At 39.1% G+C, this 21,701-nt stretch overlaps 1 protein-coding gene across 2 annotated transcripts in view; it reads left to right on the top strand.

Annotated features, from left to right (window-relative positions):
• ASIP (agouti signaling protein) overlaps window positions 1-21,701 on the top strand; it is a 163,434-nt gene that overhangs the window by 51,992 nt on the left and 89,741 nt on the right. For both annotated transcript variants that reach the window (XM_045053311.1, XM_045053310.1), the window contains exon 4: window positions 16,790-16,841. The gene's annotated coding sequence lies outside the window, so the exon portion shown is untranslated. The remainder of the gene's footprint in view (window positions 1-16,789; window positions 16,842-21,701) is intronic.

The following is a 21,701-nucleotide window of genomic DNA, read 5'->3' as shown; positions in this document are numbered from 1 at the left end:
GAAAGCAGTCCCATTTACAAATGCACCAAAGATAATAAAATACGTAGGAATAGACTTAACCAAGGAGGTAAAAGACCTGTACTCTGAAAACTATAAAACACTGATGAAAGATATTGAAAACAACACAAACAAGTGGAAAGATATCCCATGCTCATGGGTTGAAAGAACAAATATTGTTAAAATGTCTGCACTACCTAAAGCAATGTACACATTTAATGCAATCCCTGTCAAAATACCAACAGCACTTTTCAGAGAACTAGAACAAACAATCCTAAAACGTGTATGGAACTACAGAAGACAACAGATAGCCAAAACAATCTTGAAAAAAAGAACAAAACTGAAGATATCACAATTCCAGACTTCAAGTTATATTACAAACCTGTAGTAATCAAAACAACTGGTGCTGGCACAAAAATAGGCACATAGGTCAATGGAATAGAATAGAAAGCCCAGAAATAAACCCATGTTTACATGGTCAATTAATCTTTGACAGAGGAGGAAGGAATATGCAATGGGAAAAAGACAGCTTCTTCAACAAATGGTGTTGGGAGAACTGGATGGCTACATGCAAAAGAAGGAAAATGTACTATTGGCTTGCACCATACACAAAGATAAACTCAAAATGGATTAAGGACCTAAATGTAAGACCTGAAACTATAAAAATCCTAGAAGAAAGCACAAGCAGTAATTTCTCTGGCATCAACCATAGCAGCATTTTTCTAGATATGTCTCTTAAGGCAAGGGAAACAAAAGCAAAAATAAAATATTGGGGCTACATCAAAACAAAAACTTCTGCACAGCAAAGGAAACAATCAACAAAACAAAACAAAACAAAACAAAACAAAACAAAAACAACCTACTGAATGGGAGAAGATATTTGCAAATGATACATCCAATGAAGGGTTAGTATAGATGTATAAAGAAATGATACAACTCAACACCCAAAAAGCAAATAATCCAATTAAAAAATGAGCAGAAGACATGACCAGACATTTCTCCATAGAAGACATATAGGTGGACAACAAATACATGAAGAGATGCTCAATATCACTCATCATCAGGGAAATGCAAATCAAAACCACAATGAGATATCACCTTGTCAGAATGGCTAACATCAAAAACATTGAGAAACAGTAAGTGTTGGAGAGGATGTCGAAAAATAGGAACCCTCATGCACTGTTGGTGGGAGTACAAACTGGTAGAGCCACTGCAGAAGATGGTATGGAGGTTCCTGAAAAAGTTAAAAATGGAACTACCTACCCTACAATCTAGTAATTGCATTACTGGATATTTACTAAAAAAAAAAAAATACAAAAATACTAATTCAAAGGGATACATGCACCCTTATATGTATTGCAGCATTATTTACAATAGCCCAATTATGGAAGCAATCCACATGTCCATTGATAGATGAATGGATAAAAATGTGATATATATATATATATATACCAAATGGAATATAATTCAATCATTAAAAAGAATGAAATCGGAGTAGAGGCAAGATGGCGGCTTAGGAGGACGCTGGGCTCACCGCGCGTCCTGCTGATCACTTAGATTCCACCTACACCTGCCTAAATAACCCAGAAAACCGCCAGAGGATTAGCAGAACGGAGTCGCCGGAGCCAAACGCAGACGAGAGGCCCACGGAAGAGGGTAGGAAGGGCGGCGAGGCGGTGCGCACTCCACGGACTGGCGGGAGGGAGCCGGGGCGGAGGGGCGGCTCCCCGGCCAAGCAGAGCCCCCGAGTCTGGCTTGCAAAAGCGGAGGGGCCTGACGGACTGTGTTCCCACAACAAGCGCGACTTAGCGTCTGGGAGGTCATAAGTTAACAGCTCTGCTCGGAAAGCGGGAAGGCTGGAGGACAAAGGGAGGGAGAGCTGCTGAGCCCCCTGACAACAGAGCTCAGTTTGGTGGGGAACAAAGGCGCTCGCCAGCGCCATCTCCCCCGCCCAAATCCCAAAGAGAACCAGTTCCTGCCAGGGAACTTGCTCGCTCCACACAAACACCCAACTCTGTGCTTCTGCGGAGCGAAACCTCCGGCAGCGGATCTGACTCCCTCCCGCTGCCACAGGGCCCCTCCTGAAGTGGATCACCTAAGGAGAAGCGATCTAAGCCTGCCCCTCCTGCCCCTGTGCACCTTGCCTACCCACCCCAGCTAATACGCCAGATCCCCAGCATCACAAGCCTGGCAGTGTGCAAGTAGCCCAGACGGGCCACACCACCCCACAGTGAATCCCGCCCCTAGGAGAGGGGAAGAGAAGGCACACACCAGTCTGACTGTGGCCCCAGCGGTGGGCTGGGGGCAGACATCAGGTCTGACTGCGGCCCCGCCCACCAACTCCAGTTATACACCACAGCACAGGGGAAGTGCCCTGCAGGTCCTCACCACGCCAGGGACTATCCAAAATGACCAAGCGGAAGAATTCCCCTCAGAAGAATCTCCAGGAAATAACAACAGCTAATGAGCTGATCAAAAAGGATTTAAATAATATAACAGAAAGTGAATTTAGAATAATAGTCATAAAATTAATTGCTGGGCTTGAAAACAGTATACAGGACAGCAGAGAATCTCTTGCTACAGAGATCAAGGGACTAAGGAACAGTCACGAGGAGCTGAAAAACGCTTTAAACGAAATGCATAACAAAATGGAAACCACCACAGCTCGGCTTGAAGAGGCAGAGGAGAGAATAGGTGAACTAGAAGATAAAGTTATGGAAAAAGAGGAAGCTGAGAAAAAGAGAGATAAAAAAATCCAGGAGTATGAGGGGAAAATTAGAGAACTAAGTGATACACTAAAAAGAAATAATATACGCATAATTGGTATCCCAGAGGAGGAAGAGAGAGGGAAAGGTGCTGAAGGGGTACTTGAAGAAATCATAGCTGAGAACTTCCTTGAACTGGGGAAGGAAAAAGGCATTGAAATCCAAGAGGCACAGAGAACTCCCTTCAGACGTAACTTGAATCGATCTTCTGCAAGACATATCATAGTGAAACTGGCAAAATACAAGGATAAAGAGAAAATTCTGAAAGCAGCAAGGGGTAAACGTGCCCTCACATATAAAGGGAGACCTATAAGACTCGTGACTGATCTCTCTTTTGAAACTTGGCAGGCCAGAAAGAATTGGCACGAGATTTTCAGGGTGCTAGACAGAAAAAATATGCAGCTGAGAATCCTTTATCCAGCAAGTCTGTCATTTAGAATAGAAGGAGAGATAAAGGTCTTCCCAAACAAACAAAAACTGAAGGAATTTGTCACCACTAAACCAGCCCTACAAGAGATCCTAAGGGGGACCCTGTGAGACAAAGTCCCAGAGACATCACTACAAGCATAAAACATACAGACATCACAATGACTCTAAACCCATATCTTTCTATAATAACACTGAATGTAAATGGATTAAATGCGCCAACCAAAAGACATAGGGTATCAGAATGGATAAAAAAACAAGACCCACCTATTTGCTGTCTACAAGAGACTCATTTTAGACCTGAGGACACCTTTAGAATGAGAGTGAGGGGATGGAGAACTATTTATCATGCGACTGGAAGCCAAAAGAAAGCTGGAGTAGCCATACTTATATCAGACAAACTAGACTTTAAATTAAAAGCTGTAACAAGAGATGAAGAAGGACATTATATAATAGTTACAGGGTCTATCCATCAGGAAGAGCTAACAATTATAAATGTCTATGCGCCGAATACCGGAGCCCCCAAATATATAAAACAATTACTCATAAACATAAGCAACCTTATTGATAAGAATGTGGTAATTGCAGGGGACTCTAACACCCCACTTACAGAAATGGATAGGTCATCTAGACACACAGTCAATAAAGAAACAAGGGCCCTGAATGAGACATTGGATCAGATGGACTTGACAGATATATTTAGAACTCTGCATCCCAAAGCAACAGAATATACTTTCTTCTCGAGTGCACATGGAACATTCTCCAAGATAGATCATATACTGGGTCACAAAACAGCCCTTCATAAGTTTACAAGAATTGAAATTATACCATGCATACTTTCAGACCACAATGCTATGAAGCTTGAAATCAACCACAGAAAAAAGTCTGGAAAACCTCCAAAAGCATGGAGGTTAAAGAACACCCTACTAACGAATGAGTGGGTCAACCAGGCAATTAGAGAAGAAATTAAAAAATATATGGAAACAAACGAAAATGAAAATACAACAATCCAAACGCTTTGGGACGCAGCGAAGGCAGTCCTGAGAGGAAAATACATTGCAATCCAGGCCTATCTCAAGAAACGAGAAAAATCCCAAATACAAAATCTAACAGCACACCTAAAGGAACTAGAAGCAGAACAGCAAAGGCAGCCTAAACCCAGCAGAAGAAGAGAAATAATAAAGATCAGAGCAGAAATAAACAATATAGAATCTAAAAAAACTGTAGAGCAGATCAACGAAACCAAGAGTTGGTTTTTTGAAAAAATAAACAAAATTGACAAACCTCTAGCCAGTCTTCTCAAAAAGAAAAGGGAGATGACCCAAATAGATAAAATCATGAATGAAAATGGAATTATTACAACCAATCCCTCAGAGATACAAACAATTATCAGGGAATACTATGAAAAATTATATGCCAACAAATTGGACAACCTGGAAGAAATGGACAAATTCCTGAACACCCACACTCTTCCAAAACTCAATCAGGAGGAAATAGAAAGCTTGAACAGACCCATAACCAGCGAAGAAATTGAATCGGTTATCAAAAATCTCCCAACAAATAAGAGTCCAGGACCAGATGGCTTCCCAGGGGAGTTCTACCAGACGTTTAAAGCAGAGATAATACCTATCCTTCTCAAGCTATTCCAAGAAATAGAAAGGGAAGGAAAACTTCCAGACTCATTCTATGAAGCCAGTATTACTTTGATTCCTAAACCAGACAGAGACCCAGTAAAAAAAGAGAACTACAGGCCAATATCCCTGATGAATATGGATGCAAAAATTCTCAATAAGATACTAGCAAATCGAATTCAACAGCATATAAAAAGAATTATTCACCATGATCAAGTGGGATTCATTCCTGGGATGCAGGGCTGGTTCAACATTCGCAAATCAATCAACGTGATACATCACATTAACAAAAAAAAAGAGAAGAGCCATATGATCCTGTCAATCGATGCAGAAAAGGCCTTTGACAAAATCCAGCACCCTTTCTTAATAAAAACCCTTGAGAAAGTCGGGATAGAAGGAACATACTTAAAGATCATAAAAGCCATTTATGAAAAGCCCACAGCTAACATCATCCTCAACGGGGAAAAACTGAGAGCTTTTTCCCTGAGATCAGGAACACGACAAGGATGCCCACTCTCACCGCTGCTGTTTAACATAGTGCTGGAAGTTCTAGCATCAGCAATCAGACAACAAAAGGAAATCAAAGGCATCAAAATTGGCAAAGATGAAGTCAAGCTTTCGCTTTTTGCAGATGACATGATATTATACATGGAAAATCCGATAGACTCCACCAAAAGTCTGCTAGAACTGATACAGGAATTCAGCAAAGTTGCAGGATACAAAATCAATGTACAGAAATCAGTTGCATTCTTATACACTAACAATGAAGCAACAGAAAGACAAATGAAGAAGCTGATCCCATTCACAATTGCACCAAGAAGCATAAAATACCTAGGAATAAATCTAACCAAAGATGTAAAGGATCTGTATGCTGAAAACTATAGAAAGCTTATGAAGGACATTGAAGAAGATTTAAAGAAATGGAAAGACATTCCCTGCTCATGGATTGGAAAAATAAATATTGTCAAAATGTCAATACTACCCAAAGCTATCTACACATTCAATGCAATCCCAATCAAAATTGCACCAGCATTCTTCTCGAAACTACAACAAGCAATCCTAAAATTCATATGGAACCACAAAAGGCCCCGAATAGCCAAAGGAATTTTGAAGAAGAAGACCAAAGCAGGAGGCATCACAATCCCAGACTTTAGCCTCTACTACAAAGCTGTCATCATCAAGACAGCATGGTATTGGCACAAAAACAGACACATAGACCAATGGAATAGAATAGAAACCCCAGAACTAGACCCACAAACGTATGGCCAACTCATCTTTGACAAAGCAGGAAAGAACATCCAATGGAAAAAAGACAGCCTCTTTAACAAATGGTGCTGGGAGAACTGGACAGCAACATGCAGAAGGTTGAAACTAGACCACTTTCTCACACCATTCACAAAAATAAACTCAAAATGGATAAAGGACCTAAATGTGAGACAGGAAACCATCAAAACCTTAGAGGAGAAAGCAGGAAAAGACCTCTCTGACCTCAGCCGTAGCAATCTCTTACTCGACACATCCCCAAAGGCAAGGGAATTAAAAGCAAAAGTGAATTACTGGGACCTTATGAAGATAAAAAGCTTCTGCACAGCAAAGGAAACAACCAACAAAACTAAAAGGCAACCAACGGAATGGGAAAAGATATTCGCAAATGACATATCGGACAAAGGGCTAGTATCCAAATTCTATAAAGAGCTCACCAAACTCCACACCCGAAAAACAAATAACCCAGTGAAGAAATGGGCAGAAAACATGAATAGACACTTCTCTAAAGAAGACATCCGGATGGCCAACAGGCACATGAAAAGATGTTCAGCGTCGCTCCTTATCAGGGAAATACAAATCAAAACCACACTCAGGTATCACCTCACGCCAGTCAGAGTGGCCAAAATGAACAAATCAGGAGACTATAGATGCTGGAGAGGATGTGGAGAAACGGGAACCCTCTTGCACTGTTGGTGGGAAGGCAAATTGGTGCAGCCGCTCTGGAAAGCAGTGTGGAGGTTCCTCAGAAAATTAAAAATAGACCTACCCTATGACCCAGCAATAGCACTGCTAGGAATTTATCCAAGGGATACAGGAGTACTGATGCATAGGGCCACTTGTACCCCAATGTTCATAGCAGCACTCTCAACAATAGCCAAATTATGGAAAGAGCCTAAATGTCCATCAACTGATGAATGGATAAAGAAATTGTGGTTTATATACACAATGGAATATTACGTGGCAATGAGAAAAAATGAAATATGGCCTTTTGTAGCAACGTGGATGGAACTGGAGAGTGTGATGCTAAGTGAAATAAGCCATACAGAGAAAGACAGATACCATATGGTTTCACTCTTATGTGGATCCTGAGAAACTTAACAGGAACCCATGGGGGAGGGGAAGGAAAAAAAAAAAAAAGAGGTTAGAGTGGGAGAGAGCCAAAGCATAAGAGACTGTTAAAAACTGAGAACAAACTGAGGGTGGATGGGGGGTGGGAGGAAGGAGAGGGTGGGGGATGGGTATTGAGGAGGGCACCTTTTGGGATGAGCACTGGGTGTTGTATGGAAACTAATTTGTCAATAAATTTCATATATAAAAAAATAAATAAATAAAAAGAATGAAATCTTGCCATTTGCAACAACAAGGATGCAAGTAGAGAGTATAATGCTATGTGAAATAAGCCAGAGGACAAATACCATATGATTTCACTCATATATGGAATTTAAGAAATAAAACAAATGAGCAAAGTAAAAAAAAAAAAAAAAAAAAAAAGGAAAGAGACAAACCAAGAAACATACTCTTCACTATTGAGAACCAACTCATGATCACCAGTGGAGAGGCCAGTGTGAGGATGAGTGAAATAGGTGATGGCACTTAAAGAGTATACTTACCATGATGAGCACGGAATAACGTATAGAATTATTGAATCACTACATTGTATACCTGAAATGAATATAACACTGTATGTTAAATATACTGGAATTAAAATTTAAAAAATGAAAAAATAAAATAATGTTTATGGTGTTTTAGTCAGCAATTTTGAGTGTTTTGTAGCAAAGGTTTTTCAGATGATCTAGACTGAAATATTGCTGGAAATATAATGCCAAACATTTCTGTACCCATCAAACCATTCCTTTTCCTTTTCTCATCTCTTTACAGTCCCTTGGGAGAAAATATATAGTAAAGATATAAGGGCTTCTCGAGTCAACAGACTTTCCTGGAGTTTGCAAAGTCAAAACTGTGTAGCATAACTTCCTTCATTAAGATTCTGCTTTAGGGGCGCCTGGGTGGCGCAGTCGGTTAAGCGTCCGACTTCAGCCAGGTCACGATCTCGCGGTCCATGAGTTCGAGCCCCGCGTCAGGCTCTGGGCTGATGGCTCACAGCCTGGAGCCTGTTTCCGATTCTGTGTCTCCCTCTCTCTCTGCCCCTCCCCCGTTCATGCTCTGTCTCTCTCTGTCCCAAAAAAATAAATAAACGTTGAAAAAAAATTAAAAAAAAAAAAAAGATTCTGCTTTAATCCCTTGGTTGGCAGAGGGGAGGTGAGTGGGGAGATGTGTGAAATAGGTGAAGGGGATTAAGAGGTACAGATTTCCAGTTATAAAATAAATAAGTCTTGGAGATGAAAAGTACAGCATAAGGGACACAGTAAATAATATTGTAATAACACTGTATGGTGACAGATGGTGACTACACATATCGTAGTGAGTGCTGAATAATGTATAGAATTGTTGAATCATTATGTTATACACCTGAAACTAATATAACATTGTATGTCAAATATACTTCAGTAACAAAAATAAAATAAAATTAGTTTCCAAAATTTTTTTGGTAACTTGAAACCTTAAAGTTATATTAAAGGCAAATGAAAGTTATTTAATATCTAGATCATTTCCAAATAAAATAAAATATAAAAACAATAATTGCCATTAAAAAAAGATTCTTCTTTAATCCTTGAGGATTTTGGTAACATTTGGTTTTGCTTAATTTTATCCACATCCTCATTTTCTCAGAAATTGGCATTATGGGGGTTCTAATGGCATCTGGAACATCAAATAGCTCTTAAAAGTAAAATTGTGATGGATTGAGTGTGAATGAATCAAACAGGGATTAAATTTCCCTTGAAATACATATGGATTTAATAATTAGCAGGAAAGTTCTTTGTAATTAAAAAAATGTTTAGGAGAATGTTTGACATTTTAGAGAAGGCAAAGTATTGCTAGACTGTACTGTTTCAACTTATAGATTTCTTCTGAAACACTGATATCACTGTCATAGACCAAATAGTCTCAATCAAGATGTGAAAAAGTCTAGTAATTCTTGGCACATAGTAAGCATTTAAGAAATTTTAGCTTAATCTCTATTTTCCAACTATTTTAAACACCCCTAAACTTATTTTGATGGAAGAAACTTCTTTCATACCTGTCTTTAGTTAGGAGTTCAGAGTCTAGGAGAGGAGTCAGTGTGCAAACAAATGAAAGCAATAGAGTGTCTATTGTATGGTGCAGAGAAAAGGACATACTATCTGCACATGCTACCTAAAGCAATCTAGAAAGGCACTGCAGGTGATGCTGGGTGAATCCTAAGAGAAGAATTGTTTGCTGGATGAACTATTATAAACTATTATAATAGTGCAGAGGCACAGCATGCATAAAGACTCAGAAGTAGGAAAACAGCTTAGAATTTTTAGGAAACTAAAATTAATTTGAGATGCCAAAGTATAATCTAGGAGAGGGCCACAATGAGGGACAGGGCTGCAGGGACAGTTAGAGGTCTGACTAAAGAGGAGTTGGGGTTCAAGGATCTTGGGTTTTGTACTGAAAGATCAACATTTGATTATTATCATAGCAGCTCTGCACTCACATCATATATATATGTACATATATATATGTATATATATTTATTAATATCACCTTTTTCAAGGCATAATTTATATACAGTAAAATGCACCCGTTTTTAGTGTACAGCCTGGTGACTTGACAAATGTATACACCTCTGTAACTACCACAAACTCAATCTATAAAATTTTATCATTACCTCAAAAAGTTCCCTTGTGCCCCCTTCTCAGTCAGCCCTACACTCACACTCCTAGGCAACCACTATAGATCTCTGTCATTACATGTGTGTGTTGCCAGGAGTGAGGGAGGGCAGCATGGAGAATTTTTCTCAGACCTGGACATCATAGCACCTCATTCTCCTACAACAGTAACTGGTCCGAGGAGCAGACATTGGCCAAAGAAAGAGTTTTTTCCCAGAATAAATATAATCTTTTTTTCCACTTGGGATGCAAAAAAATGCGACTGTGTAAACTTGAAGCTGCCACACTTTTCTTCCCTGGTGGCATAGAGGAAGTCTTTTGGTGGGAGAGAATAAGAATAATGCATAGGGGGAAATTGGAACAGAGCAAGAGAGAAAGAGAATCCCTACGTCCTCCAGGAATTACTTATGCCTGATAGAGACACCCACATTTAGACAGAATTAGGGCTCTGAAGAACCTAATAAAGAAGGAACTGGAGGCTAGAGAAGAAGGACACAGCTTTTTCAGCTTTTTCAGAAAGCTGAAATTCATAACTCATGTCCTGAATTCCAGTGTCAGCTTTTTCTTATGTTGAAATTAGACATGGAAGCTGCCAGCCACACAGAGGGGAAATTGACTTCTCACCATGGAGCAAGGAGATCACTAAGACGGAGAGGTGTTTCCCTACCACTCTTTTCTCTTCACTCATCCTCAGTTCAGGTCAACAGATATGTATTGACATCTGCCTGTGAACAGACCAGTGTGATGGAGTTTAGGGACATAAAGATAAACTAAACAGTCTCTCCCTTCCAAGACATTACATTAGTAGAGGAGAGATAACTCTTTCAACCTGGAGGTAAGGGCAGTAAGAAGCTAAATCTTAGAGAATAAAATGTAAAAGAGATAAGAGCACTATAGGTAGAGGTACAGAGACAAGAAACATTAAGTGTTCCAGAGTACATAGTTAAAGACAGGGAGTAGCCAGAAATAACACTGGAGAAGCAGGAGTTGGGTCAGAAAGGAACTGTAATACCACACCAAGGTTTCCATTTTATGTTGTAGGCATCAGGAAGTTGTATTCGTTTTTTAGAGATGACATAACAAAGTATCACAGACTGGGGGGCTTAACAAATTTATTTTCTTATGATTCTAGAGGCTAGAGGTCCAAGGTCAAGGTATCAACAGGTTTGGTTTCTTCTGAGGCCTCTCTTTGGCTTGCAGAAGGCTGTCTTCTGCCTGTGTCTTCACATGGTCTTTCCAGTGTCTGTGTCTAAATTTCCCCTTTTTATAAAAGACACCTGTTAGATTGGATTAGGGTCCACTCTAATGGCTTCATTTTAACTTAATTACCTCTTTAAAGACCCTGTACTCAAACACTGTCATATTCAGAGGTTCTAGAGGTTAGGATTTCAACATATGAATTTTTAGGGGACAGAATTAAGCCTATAAGAAGCCAATGAAGGATTTTAAGTAAAGAGGGACATGAACAGATCTCTACTTTGGAAACATTATTGGTAATAGTGTGGAAGATGGACTGAAGGAGGACAAGAATAGAGGTATAAAGGTTTGTTAGGAGGCTTTTGGAGTTGTCCAAGCAAGAGTTGATAAGGGCTTGAATTAGAGAGCCTACTTTCAGACTGCTACCTGATTAGAATATAATCCAGATATAGTGGCCTTTGAGCAGTTGATGACTCTTCCCACTAGAACAAATTCTACTATGTAGGATGTTTATACAAATTTGCTTTGAAGGAGAAGGGTAGGTGGAATGAGGCAGTAGAGAGCTCTGTGAAGGATTCTTCAATCATATTATGGTTTTATAAGGCTCCCTAAGTTTGGATCACATTCCTTTACTTGTCACTGTTTCTATTCCTATTATTATTATTATTATTATTATTATTATTATTATTATTTTAAGTAGGCTTCATACCCAGCCCAACACAGGGCTTAAACTCACAACCCTGAGATCAAGAGCCAGACATTAAACCAACTGAGCCAACTACCCCTCTATTTTTAGTCTTACTCTTGTTATGGAGATATATTTTTGATGTGGAAGAAAGACCACAAGTTATGGAGTTGGGATCCTACTTGGACCCTTAACTCTGGCAATTACTAGGTGAGTAACCTTGGGAAAGTCATTTTGTCACTCTGAACTTCAGTTTCCTTTTATGTAAAATGGAGATGATAATAATATCTACCTCACAGATTTATTGAAAGAATTAAATGAGATCATGCATGAAAAGTATTTTTTAAAGAGCTGTATACTTATTATTTATTCTACTTGTTACCCCCAAAGGAGATTTTTATGACTATAGGTGGGAGTGGGAAGCAGATACTCATTACAGAGCATAGTGGTGGCTATGATTTATTGAGTTACCTGATATGAGCTTTAGATGTGAACCCTAGACTATATCTTTCTTCTAGAAGAGGAGCCCCCAGTCATAGGATTTGTTGGGTGGTAGTTATATCAACATCTGAGAAAAATATGACTCTTCTCTGGGCTATTTGGATCTGATTCCCAGGAAAGAAAAAAATGCAGTTTGATTTCAGTAAATGATATAATTTGAGGGACATGTTTAATATCACTAAAACAAAGGGAAGGAAGCAAATGGACAAAAGCAGAGAAAAAGAGGTGATAGCCATAAGAGGGAGTATGAAAACAAAAGATAAAATCAGGAAAGAAACTAGAAAAGGAAAAAAACAAACACTTTCCCCAAAATGTCTCCTACTTCTACTCCTATTTATTCATGTTTCATTTCTTTAAGTATATGAACCTCCAGGGTAAGGAGAACTATTATTTTTAATATCATTTATGTATGTGTCTGGTTAATGTCAACTCACTATTAATCATACTATTGTTTGCAAGAGATGATTCCTGGAAATTTTGACCTGGGGTTGCTTTTATATATAATAATTAATATTTATGTGAATTGTATACCTCACGCAATGCAAACATAGAATATATATCCCTTGATGTAAGATTTAATTTTTTATTAAGAAAAATTTTTTTAGATTTATTTACTTTTGATAGAGAGACAGAGCACAAGTGGGGGAGGGGAAGAGAGAGAAGGAGACACAGAATCTGAAGCAGGCTCCAGGCTCCGAGCTGTCAGCACAGAGCCTGACGCAGGGCTCAAACTCATAAACTGTGATCTCATGACCTGAGCCGAAGTTGGACACTTAACCGACTGAGCCACCCAGGTGCCCCTAATTTAATTTTTTTAAAAAAGACAATTTACCCTAGGACAGAACTGTGTCTCTGATAAAGGTTTTGAAGTGAATAAAGTTTTAAAAGCCAAAAATAAAATAAAAAATAAAAAAATTATTTAGTTGATCAAACATGATGCTTCTAAAGATGATACCTCAGAGGGGAATGTTTCTTCAAAGAAGTCTGACATGTTTTCACATAAGAAAACTGTTACTTAAATTTGATGCTGAATACTAACCATCTTCCTTGATAATCCATGAAATTCTTATAAACTAGAACGCATGGCAAGAACTGGTCACCAGTTTAGACCAGGGATTCATTTTTCATTCATTCAACAGATATATATTGAACATAGGACTTTTTGTCGGGTGGTAGGTGGAGTGGGTGAATAAAACAGACATAATACCTACCCTCATGGAGCTTACCTTTATGTAGGAGAGTTGAATAGTAAATAAACTATAAGTAAACATATAAGTAACATATAATTACAAGTTGTGATAATTTTTATGAAAGAAAAGGACGCTTTGCTATGAGAATAATAGTGAGAACTTCAGTGTGGGTGGCTGAGGAAATGACATTTATACTGAAACCTGAAGGATGAGTAAGAGTTAGTCCTGAGAAGAATGAAGACAAAGTAGTTGAGGCAGAAGAAACAACATGTTTGTAGCCCTGAGACAGGAAAGAGTTCATCGTGGAATTCATCAAAGCTGCCTTGTGTGGCAGATCTTGAGAGTCTATTTCAAGTAAAGCTCAGTAAATAAGACCCTCTTTTGGGGCGCCTGGGTGGCGCAGTCGGTTAAGCGTCCGACTTCAGCCAGGTCACGATCTCGCGGTCCGTGAGTTCGAGCCCCGCGTCAGGCTCTGGGCTGATGGCTCGGAGCCTGGAGCCTGTTTCCGATTCTGTGCCTCCCTCTCTCTCTGCCCCTCCCCCGTTCATGCTCTGTCTCTCTCTGTCCCAAAAATAAATAAAAAAAAAAAAAAAAAAAAATAAGACCCTCTTTTTGTTTGTCCCATTCTTATAGTTCATGCTAATTGCCAAGTGTCTTGTGTATGATTAAGGCTGAAATAACTGCTAACACTTGAAACTGAGCTACCCATGAGAGCAGGGCTAATTCTGTCTCTGATGAGGACAAAGATTGGGAGTGGGTATCTAACTTAAGGATTGTTTTTTGTGCTGGTCTCAGCCTGTCCATAACCAATGTTGTGGTTGGATGGGCATTCTGGTTCTTATGGTTGCAAATGCCCTTCAGCAACAACCATCAGGAAACTGTGAAAAAATAGTTTATAACTTACAGAACCAGGAAATTATACAGCACACCTGGGGTCATGCAGCAAGGTTGTGCTCAGAGAGAGAGAGAACACACTGGCCTGAGGTTCTGCTTTTATTGGGGTCTTGGATGGTGGCTTAGAATTCATAGTCTCCTGCTTTACTGGTGAATTTAAAACATAAGAATGGGAGTTTAAAGTGTGGGAAGAGATGGGTGCCTGGGTGGCTCAGTCGGTTAAACATCTGACTCTTGATCTCAGCTCAGGTCTTAATCTCAGGGTTGTGAGTTCAAGCCCTGCATTGGGCTCCATGCTGGGCATGAAGCCTACATAAACACACACATACCTAAATTACCTAGACTGATAATAAGGAGATTTGAAAAAGATCCTTGTTGGAATCTTTTTCCATACAGCACTACAGTACCCATAGGCAATTAATTATGAATGCAGTCATATTACACTAGCTTGGCATGGATTTGCACACACATCATGCTTTTATGGTTATTTCCAAACAACCTCCTGTCCACTCCCAGCTCATATCAGAATCCCACATGTAGTTCTTCTAATTACAGCAGAAGTAACAATTTCCCAAACTACATTCCATTGCTATTCTTAACTTCTGGGTTTGAATGCCCTCTCCAGAGCCCCTTGAACATCAACTACTAACATACCATTTGAAACCAGCCTGCAAAATGTCCAACTTACCATTTCCTTCCCTGTCATACAACTTAGCACATGTGTTCCCACCATGCTCAATCCCTTTTCAAGTCTTCTTTATAACTATCTTTTTGTGTGAGAGAGAGAGAGCATGATAAGCCAGGGAGGTACAGGGGAAGAGGAGAGAGAGAATCCCAAGCAAGCTCCATACTCAGCATGAGATCATGACCTGGGCCGAAATCAAGAGTCAGATGCTCGGGGTGTCTGGGTGACTCAGTCTGTTGAACATCTCACCTCGGCTCAGGTCATGATCTCACCACTCATGAGTTCAAGCCCCTCGTTGGGCTCTGTGCTAACAGTTCAGAGCCTGAAGCCTGCTTTGGATTCTGTGTCTCCCTCTTTCTGTGCCCCTCCCCCACTCTCACTCTGTCTCTCAAAAATAAACAAACATTAAAAAAAAAAAAAGTTGGCTGGAGGGTATTATGCTAAGTGAAATTAGTCAGTCAGAGAAAGACAAAAATCATATGACTTCACTCATATGAGGACTTTAAGAGACAAAACAGATGAACATAAGGGAAGGGAAACAAAAAAAATATAAAAACAGGGAGGGGGACAAAAGAGACTCATAAATATGGAGAACAAACTGAGGGTTGCTGGAGGGGTCGTGGGAGGGGGGATGAGCTAAATGGGTAAGGGGCATTAAGAAATCTACTGAAATCATTGCTTCACTATATACTAACTAATTCGGATGTAAATTTTTAAAAATAAAAAAGTTAAATCAAAAAAAAAAGCTGGATGCTCAACCAACTGGATTGAGCACCCCATTTTTTTTTTTTGTTTTTATGTTGTTGTTGTTGAGCATGGAGCCCAACGTGGTACTTGAATTCATGACACTGAGATCAAGACCTGAGATGAGATCAAAAGTCAGACACTTAACCAACTGAGCTACCCAGGCAACCCTATGACTTTTTCTAAGAAAGCTTCTTTGTATCACCTAGGAAGCACGGAGCTTTATATACTTTGTTGTTCTTATTGTCACCTCCATTCAAATATTAGGATAAATACCAGTTAGGACAAACACCCAAAACACAGTTATATTTTAATTTTCTTAGTCTTAGACTAGAATTAGACATATTCCATACATAAATCATATATGATTAGGACAGTAAGGTCTAATTTCAGCACAAGAAGAGAGGCAGCAGAAAAAAAGGATAGAATTTTGTCACATTCCTAAATTTAGGCTTCTTTTGCTAAAACTGCATAAAAGCATGTGTCAAGAGAACTCAGCATGATTGTCCTAGAACTTGACAGCAGGGCTGCACTTGATTCTGGGCAGCTCACATCTGGGAATTACTGTTGGAAAAATGTCTTTGTGCTGTTCCTCTTCTTTCTCACAGACATCTGCTTTAGAGGAGAGATTTGGATGGTGTAAAGTTTCTAAGCAAGTGGGGAAGGCCTAGAAACACAACACTTCAAAGTGAAGATCATAGTTTTTTCTCCTGATGTAGAGAATTCTATGAGATTTAAACTTTTTCCTCTCTGAAAGCTGGTACCAGTTTTTTCCTTCATAGAAAAGCTGCAGCTCTTTAAAAAGATGAAGAAATTCATTTTGGAAAACATCTGAGGAGAAAACAGCTGGTCTTCAAGATAAGAAAAACATTTGTCAAATGTTCTTTTGCCTCCTACAGGGGGGTAACTATGAACGTTTGACAATTTCCTCTTTCCTGCAGCCAAGTCAAATAGGAATTACAGGACAAACACAGTCCCCCTAAAAGAAGGCCCAATAGAAAGGCTGGGTTTTTCTTGCTTTCTAAGTTGTTCTTGTTTGTCTTCTCTCCACAGGCTTGCCGGAATTTGACTTCTTTGGGGTTAAATGTAGTGAGTGCGGAATAAGGTAACTTGAAGCTTCTACTATTAAACTCTTTTTTTTTTAAATATATATACACAATGGAATACTACTTGGCAATGAGTAAGAATGAAATATGGTCTTTTTGTAGTAACATGGATGGAACTGGAGAGTGTTATGCTAAGTGAAATAAGTCATACAGAGAAAGACAGATACCATATGTTTTCACTCTTATGTGGATCCTGAGAAATTTAACAGAAGACCATGGGGGAGGGGAAGGGGAAAAAAAAACTTAGAGAGGGAGGGAGGCAAACCATAAGAGACTCTTAAAAACTGAGAATAAACTGAGGGTTGGTGGGGGGTGGGAGGGAGGGGAAAGTGGGTGATGGGCATTGAGGAGGGCACCTGTTGGGATGAGCACTGGGTGTTGTATGGAAACCAATTTGACAATAAATTTCATATTTAAAAAATTTTTGTAATGTTTGTTTTTGAGACAGAGAGAGAGCAAGCGAACATGCACATGCGTGATTTGGGGGAGGGGCAGAGAGACAGGGAGACACAGAATCCAAAGCAGGCTCCAGGCTCTGAGCTGTCAGCACAGAGCCTGAGGCAGGGCTGGAACACACAATCTGTGAGATCATGACCTGAGCTAAAGTCAGACACTTAACTGACTGAGCCACTCAGATGCCCCTAAACTCTTTCTTTTTAAATTTGCTAGAATTGACTAGCTGCTCTTTTATGCAAAAAAAAAAAAAAAAAAAAAAAAAAAAAAAGTCTTTGAAAGAGTATGTTATTCGAAAGGTATGCTCATCATATTCTAGGAATAGTTTACATTTTTCGCATACCTTCATCCTTTATTTTTTTAAGTGTTTACTTTTGAGAAAGAAAGAGAACGTGCACACACACTGGGGAGGGGCAGAGAGAGAGGGGGACAGAGGATCTAAAGCAGCTCTGAACTGTCAGCACAGAGTCCAAAGTTGGTCACTTAACTGCCTGAGCCACCCAGTCACCCCTACTCTCATCCTTTAATTAGCAGTTTAAAATTAAAGAATCAATACACTCATATTTCTCAATAAAAACTATCCTTGCCAAGTTACCAATACTATGTAATGTTTTAATTGAGAATAACTTAAGCCATACGAGAAAAATATTTTCTTCTCCTTTTACTCATATAGTGAGATATGAAAATCAAATTGGTCCCTTAAGAAAGATGAGATTAGCATTGACAAAGTCATCATCTTTAGATTTAGGAGGTAATGTTCTAGGACTGGAACAAGGTTAGCATTTGGTCCATTCAAGCAAGGCAAGGACTTCAGAACAGAGAGAACAATCCAGGGACTTCCTAGGCCATTTATTTAAGAACTGAATTTTTGACCCTTTCCTTGTTAGCTGTACTCTTCCCTTAAGGTTTGATCTTTCTTTCTCAGTTCTTTTAGAGTATAGTTCTATTTCTTGAAGATCTACCAAGAATCCTAGTCACACTAATTCTGTTAGCCTAATATATAAGGAATTCAGAGGGTAAAGCATATTTACTTCTTCAACTTTTACTCCTCATGTTTCCTATTCTCCAGTCCCTCTCTGAGATGATGAGCCCCTCTTCATCTTTCTGGATTTCAATTCTAGTTTCTCCTCTGGGGAAGGTTCTCTGACATTCCCCCTGTGCTACCAACCAGTCCTTCATACTTCACTCTATTTTAACACTTATCAAGCTGTAGGTCAATCATTTATTAGACGGGGGTTTTCCTCAGGGTAGAGTCTCTCATCCCTATTTATGTCCCCAGACACTGGTACTGGAACAGTTTTGGTTCCCATCAGGGGATAATTTGCTCTCAGGGTCTTTGCCTGAGTGAAGAGATAAATTGTAGAGAAGAATTTATCAATTAGAAAGTTTGAGGTCAAAATGGAGGTAGCTGAAGTCCTCTTTCAACTCTACACTTCATGCCTCTGAAATCCCCACCTCTAATTCATTTATTCCCTTTGGTCATGAGAAGGATATATACAGCTATCTATGCCCATAAAGATCTCATCTTTAACATACCCTAAACCAAGCCCCTTGTTTCCCCTGTCCTGTCCAGCTCCTAGTCTGTTTTTGTTCATGAATCCCCCAACTTGGGGAATGACACTACCATTCAGATTGTCAACATCCTCCATTCCTCCCTCTCTAGTTGTTTACCAAGTCATGTTGATTTTATTTTCATGGTGTGTGTGTGTGTGTGTATATATATATATATATATATATATATATATATATATATAATAAATCTTTAACATTTATTTATTTTTGAGACAGAGAGAGACAGAGCATGAACGGGGGAGGGTCAGAGAGAGAGGGAGACACAGAATCCGAAGCAGGCTCCAGGCTCGGAGCTGTCAGCACAGAGCCCGACGCGGGGCTCGAACTCACGGACCACGAGATCGTGACCTGGGCTGAAGTCGGGCGTCTAACTGAGCCACCCAGGCGCCCCTCATGGTATATTTTGACTCTAAGTCCTGCTATTGTAGAGAGAACCCAGATGGAGCTCAGCAATCTCCATGAACTAAGAAGATGGAGCTGGAGATCCAGGAAGGCCAATGCAGCTAGAATTCACAGAGCAGAGTTCAGAGAAGAGAAGAGAAGAGAAGAGAAGAGAAGAGAAGAGAAGAGAAGAGAAGAGAAGAGAAGGGAGGGGAGGGGAGGGGAGGAGAAGAGGACTGCACAGGGAGAGAGCACTCCAGAGATCTACAGAGAGTCTCCCTTGAGCCTTCAGCTAAATACCGATCAGAACATGATTTGAGGAAACTACCTGAGGCTGAGTAAAGTGCCACTGAAAAAGAGCAAAGAGAATAATTCTCAGAGTACCAGCTCCAATAAGATAAAATTCACAATGTCTGGCATCCAATAAAAGTTACCAGCATGCAAAGAAGCATGAAAATATGATGCATGATGAGGAGAAAAGCAATCAATATAAACAGATCAAGAACTGCATAGGAGATAGAATTAGTAGAAAAAGACATTAAAACAGTTGTTATAGCTGTATTCCATATGTCTGAGAAGCGAGAGGAAAGATTGAAAATGTTAAGTAGAGATATGGAAGATATTTTAAAAGACCTAAATCTAACTTTCAGAGATGTAAAAGATAATATTGGATATGAAAAAATACATTGGATGAGATTAATATCAAATTAGATATTACAGAAGAAAAGATTAAAAAACTTGAAGACAAAGCAGTAGAAACAATATAAAATGAAACACATAGAGAAAAAAGGCTTAAAAGTAAAAAAGAACATCAGTGAGCTGTAGGACAACTTCAGGTGACCTAATCTGTGTATATTTGGAGTCCTCAAAGGAAAGGAGGTACAGAAAAAATATTTAAAGATATATTGACTGAAAATTTTTCTAATTTGATGAAAACTATAAAGCCATAGAGCCAAGAGGTTTCAATGAACCCTAAACACAGGAAACATGAAGAAAACTATACCGAGGTGCATGCTAATAAAATTGCTTGGTGTTCGTGATAAAAGAGAACGTGTTAACCCATATTCTTCATCCCCACTGCTTTAGGTTGGGCCTTCTTAATGTTTTAGCTGGACTTTTACTATAACCTCCAACTAATCTCCCTACCTCTAATTTCCTTCCATACTAGTCTTCTCCTTTCAACACTATCAGAGAGTTCTTCACTGTTCCCTGAATTAAAGTCAAGTTTCATAGTAGAAGGCAAATAAATCCCCCTTAGCATGACATACCTGACCCTTTTTTCCTCTTTCCAACTTCAACATCTCCCCAAACTACATTTGCTCCCATCTTCTAGCCACATGGACCTATTTGTGGAAACAGCTGTCCTGTCTCTAGCCTCTGTGCCTTTGCATGGGCTGTTGCCTCCGCCTGGGAATTCCTTTCCTATATTTGGTTTATTAATCTGTAGTTCCCTCTAATCTATAAGCTTTTGGAAGGCAGGGACTATCTTTCCTCTCTATAGTGCCTGCTACATAGCTCAATACATATTTTCCAGTGAATGAAATTGTCATTTAAAATTGTTTTTATTTAAAAACAGTCCAACACTTGGAAAAATCTGTTATTATGTACCTATACATTGAGACTGAATAGAAACTATCTTTATTTTCAGAAGCCAGAAAAGTATCTTTTCAATACAATATGTTGCTGGTTATTGATACATTTGTCTTTGACTTCATTTAATTTTTTAGCTCATTGAGGTTCACAGAAGATTTCAGTTGATGATTTGTTTAGAAGGAAGACTGTTAGGTTATTGAGCACCAATATTACTAACATGCCTATGAATGGCTATATTTTCTGGATGTCTTAAATACATGGCAATTTCTTTTATGAATGAGCATCTAACATGACTGATCTCCACAAAAAAGACAAGTGCCCTTTTGATAAGCACCAGAGAAGAAAATCACTCAGTGTGTGTGTGTGTGTGTGTGTGTGTGTGTGTGTGTGTGTGTGTGTATACATACTCCTACAAACAGGAATATTTTTACACACATTCAGAGACTTTCCACATAGGTATTACGGCTTAAATGCAGAAGCTTATGGCCCCTTCACTGCCAATGGCCTTATGCAACATACCCATGTGGAAGAAGGCATAGACTAGGGTTTTATAAATTAACAAAGTTAATATTTAAGACCAACTGTATTGAGGCAAGTAGCAATATGGTTTCACTAAATTGCATTTAAGCTAACTAGATTAGAATTCATAAAAAGTGTTATTTTATTAAATTTTTTTTAAGTTCCAAGTCTAGCTTTAATTTTCTGCACACAGAGGGTTTGGGAACACATATACACTAGTTTTAATTTCACTCATTAATTTATTCAGGAACATTCAATAAGTACCCACTAAATGTTAGTCACCATGCCAGGTACTAGAGATGCAGAGATGAAAAAAATAATCCCTGACATGAGTGAGCTCC

Source organism: Felis catus, chromosome A3 (assembly GCF_018350175.1).
Source record: "Felis catus isolate Fca126 chromosome A3, F.catus_Fca126_mat1.0, whole genome shotgun sequence".
Classification (NCBI taxonomy): domain Eukaryota; kingdom Metazoa; phylum Chordata; class Mammalia; order Carnivora; family Felidae; genus Felis; species Felis catus.
Note: the sequence above shows the minus strand (reverse complement) of the source record. Positions and strands in the feature narration are given on the sequence as shown.